The sequence below is a fragment of the Coregonus lavaretus genome (genome assembly GCF_964263955.1).
Source record: "Coregonus lavaretus genome assembly, chromosome: 16".
Classification (NCBI taxonomy): domain Eukaryota; kingdom Metazoa; phylum Chordata; class Actinopteri; order Salmoniformes; family Salmonidae; genus Coregonus; species Coregonus lavaretus.
In genome coordinates this window covers 49,611,923-49,616,922 of record NC_140003.1, presented here as the reverse complement: position 1 = coordinate 49,616,922, position 5,000 = coordinate 49,611,923, and positions in this window count along the sequence as shown.

The following is a 5,000-nucleotide window of genomic DNA, read 5'->3' as shown; positions in this document are numbered from 1 at the left end:
CGGAGAAAAGGGAACTTGGGAATTAACCGAATCAGGCAAAACATTGAAGGGATTTTATAGTGCCCTAATGGACTACAGACATTGACAGTCTCCTAGACTAAAAACAAAGGCTGTATGTACTGCCTACATTTTGAGGGAAACGCAATGTCCATTATTTGATTTGATCAGGGCAGGGCAGGGCAGGGCAGGGCAGCACACACAAACTGCATTTAGTCCAATAACAATCCATGATATTATTAGGGTGATAAATAAAAGGCAATTGCTCCATGACACAAGAGCACGCTCTACTGGGACAAAAAGCTTACAGCACCTGGTATTCCCAGGCGGTCTCCCATCCAAGTACTAACCAGGCCCGACCCTGCTTAGCTTCCAAGATCGGAGGAGATCGGGCGTATTCAGGCTGGTATGGCCGTAAGCGAGGGAGCAACTCTTGGTACACTATATAAAGTCAATGTGTCACTCACTCTGAACGAGACACAGAAAAGTATCCACTTTATGACACAGACTGAAGAAGCTCAAACCTTGCTTACATTTCCAAGATATATATATATATATATTTTTTTTTGAGTCTTGTGGGGGTGGAAGAGGGCATATCCTATGTTGATTTATGACAAGTTCATGGACTAGGGCCCTATAAAATAGGCGTTGCGGACCGAATCACGGAATCCAGACATTAAACCCAAATTCAACAATATTCAAACATTTATTGAACTTAGTAGGAAATCAACTAAATCTATTCAACTTGTTAGAAAACACATTCATTTGCCCAAGCCAATCATAAGACATGAACAAAATGCATCAGTGATTGGTATTTCCATGAACTTTCTGAAAGGGCACAGGAATGCCCCTGTCTGTGTGCATGTGTGCGGTGCGCGCGTATGTCTACACTTTGTGTAGCCGTTAGCGATGATGCTAATGATAACCTTCTTCTGGTAGGGAAGGAATGGCTTTCCCCCAAAACCTTCGCAAGTAAATGTTAACTACAAAGTAGCCTATGCCTGCCTGGCAGAATTATACCGTGATCATTTGCATCACTCCAGTGGCCATTTGTCCTACAGCAACACCGCTTAACCAAACAAAGGTCTCTTCCTGGTGCACGCTTGCATTTAAGGGTAACTACACCCCAAAATCTAAATGTCTTCCATTTTTCCCAGACCTCAAAAATGGTCACCTGATAGGGTTTAAACATTGTTGTTGACATAGAACATCCAATTGTGCTGTTTTGCTATTAAAAAGGTGTACTTTTGAGAGCGAAAACCTGCCAAAACAGGGACAAACGGTCAACAAGGAAATCTAAACGGAGAAAAGGGAACTTGGGAATTAACGGAATCAGGCAAAACATTGAAGGGATTTTATAGTGCCCTAATGGACTACAGACATTGACAGTCTCCTAGACTAAAAACAAAGGCTGTATGTACTGCCTACATTTTGAGGGAAACGCAATGTCCATTATTTGATTTGATCAGGGCAGGGCAGGGCAGGGCAGGGCAGCACACACAAACTGCATTTAGTCCAATAACAATCCATGATATTATTAGGGTGATAAATAAAAGGCAATTGCTCCATGACACAAGAGCACGCTCTACTGGGACAAAAAGCTTACAGCACCTGGTATTCCCAGGCGGTCTCCCATCCAAGTACTAACCAGGCCCGACCCTGCTTAGCTTCCTAGATCAGACGAGATCGGGCGTATTCAGGCTGGTATGGCCGTAAGCGAGGGAACAACTCTTGGTACACTATATAAAGTCAATGTGTCACTCACTCTGAAAGGGACACAGAAACGTATCCACTTTATGACACAGACTGAAGAAGCTCAAACCTTGCTTACATTTCCAAGATATATATATATATATATATATATATATATATATATATATATATATTTGAGTCTTGTGGGGGTGGAAGAGGGCATATCCTATGTTGACTTATGACAAGTTCATGGACTAGGGCCCTATAAAATAGGCGTTGCGGACCGAATCACGGAATCCAGACATTAAACCCAAATTCAACAATATTCAAACATTTATTGAACTTAGTAGGAAATCAACTAAATCTATTCAACTTGTTAGAAAACGCATTCATTTGCCCAAGCCAATCATAAGACATGAACAAAATGCATCAGTGATTGGTATTTCCATGAACTTTCTGAAAGGGCACAGGAATGCCCCTGTCTGTGTGCATGTGTGCGGTGCGCTCGTATGTCTACACTTTGTGTAGCCGTTAGCGATGATGCTAATGATAACCTTCTTCTGGTAGGGAAGGAATGGCTTTCCCCCAAAACCTTCGCAAGTAAATGTTAACTACAAAGTAGCCTATGCCTGCCTGGCAGAATTATACCGTGATCATTTGCATCACTCCAGTGGCCATTTGTCCTACAGCAACACCGCTTAACCAAACAAAGGTCTCTTCCTGGTGCACGCTTGCATTTAAGGGTAACTACACCCCAAAATCTAAATGTCTTCCATTTTTCCCAGACCTCAAAAATGGTCACCTGATAGGGTTTAAACATTGTTGTTGACATAGAACATCCAATTGTGCTGTTTTGCTATTAAAAATGTGTACTTTTGAGAGCGAAAACCTGCCAAAACAGGGACAAACGGTCAACGGGGAAATCTAAACGGAGAAAAGGGAACTTGGGAATTAACGGAATCAGGCAAAACATTGAAGGGATTTTATAGTGCCCTAATGGACTACAGACATTGACAGTCTCCTAGACTAAAAACAAAGGCTGTATGTACTGCCTACATTTTGAGGGAAACGCAATGTCCATTATTTGATTTGATCAGGGCAGGGCAGGGCAGGGCAGCACACACAAACTGCATTTAGTCCAATAACAATCCATGATATTATTAGGGTGATAAATAAAAGGCAATTGCTCCATGACACAAGAGCACGCTCTACTGGGACAAAAAGCTTACAGCACCTGGTATTCCCAGGCGGTCTCCCATCCAAGTACTAACCAGGCCCGACCCTGCTTAGCTTCCGAGATCGGAGGAGATCGGGCGTATTCAGGCTGGTATGGCCGTAAGCGAGGGAACAACTCTTGGTACACTATATAAAGTCAATGTGTCACTCACTCTGAACGAGACACAGAAAAGTATCCACTTTATGACACAGACTGAAGAAGCTCAAACCTTGCTTACATTTCCAAGATATATATATATATATTTTTTTTTTGAGTCTTGTGGGGGTGGAAGAGGGCATATCCTATGTTGATTTATGACAAGTTCATGGACTAGGGCCCTATAAAATAGGCGTTGCGGACCGAATCACGGAATCCAGACATTAAACCCAAATTCAACAATATTCAAACATTTATTGAACTTAGTAGGAAATCAACTAAATCTATTCAACTTGTTAGAAAACGCATTCATTTGCCCAAGCCAATCATAAGACATGAACAAAATGCATCAGTGATTGGTATTTCCATGAACTTTCTGAAAGGGCACAGGAATGCCCCTGTCTGTGTGCATGTGTGCGGTGCGCGCGTATGTCTACACTTTGTGTAGCCGTTAGCGATGATGCTAATGATAACCTTCTTCTGGTAGGGAAGGAATGGCTTTCCCCCAAAACCTTCGCAAGTAAATGTTAACTACAAAGTAGCCTATGCCTGCCTGGCAGAATTATACCGTGATCATTTGCATCACTCCAGTGGCCATTTGTCCTACAGCAACACCGCTTAACCAAACAAAGGTCTCTTCCTGGTGCACGCTTGCATTTAAGGGTAACTACACCCCAAAATCTAAATGTCTTCCATTTTTCCCAGACCTCAAAAATGGTCACCTGATAGGGTTTAAACATTGTTGTTGACATAGAACATCCAATTGTGCTGTTTTGCTATTAAAAAGGTGTACTTTTGAGAGCGAAAACCTGCCAAAACAGGGACAAACGGTCAACAAGGAAATCTAAACGGAGAAAAGGGAACTTGGGAATTAACGGAATCAGGCAAAACATTGAAGGGATTTTATAGTGCCCTAATGGACTACAGACATTGACAGTCTCCTAGACTAAAAACAAAGGCTGTATGTACTGCCTACATTTTGAGGGAAACGCAATGTCCATTATTTGATTTGATCAGGGCAGGGCAGGGCAGGGCAGGGCAGCACACACAAACTGCATTTAGTCCAATAACAATCCATGATATTATTAGGGTGATAAATAAAAGGCAATTGCTCCATGACACAAGAGCACGCTCTACTGGGACAAAAAGCTTACAGCACCTGGTATTCCCAGGCGGTCTCCCATCCAAGTACTAACCAGGCCCAACCCTGCTTAGCTTCCGAGATCGGACGAGATCGGGCGTATTCAGGCTGGTATGGCCGTAAGCGAGGGAACAACTCTTGGTACACTATATAAAGTCAATGTGTCACTCACTCTGAAAGGGACACAGAAACGTATCCACTTTATGACACAGACTGAAGAAGCTCAAACCTTGCTTACATTTCCAAGATATATATATATATATATATATATATATATATATATATATATATATATATTTGAGTCTTGTGGGGGTGGAAGAGGGCATATCCTATGTTGACTTATGACAAGTTCATGGACTAGGGCCCTATAAAATAGGCGTTGCGGACCGAATCACGGAATCCAGACATTAAACCCAAATTCAACAATATTCAAACATTTATTGAACTTAGTAGGAAATCAACTAAATCTATTCAACTTGTTAGAAAACGCATTCATTTGCCCAAGCCAATCATAAGACATGAACAAAATGCATCAGTGATTGGTATTTCCATGAACTTTCTGAAAGGGCACAGGAATGCCCCTGTCTGTGTGCATGTGTGCGGCGCGCGCGTATGTCTACACTTTGTGTAGCCGTTAGCGATGATGCTAATGATAACCTTCTTCTGGTAGGGAAGGAATGGCTTTCCCCCAAAACCTTCGCAAGTAAATGTTAACTACAAAGTAGCCTATGCCTGCCTGGCAGAATTATACCGTGATCATTTGCATCACTCCAGTGGCCATTTGTCCTACAGCAACAC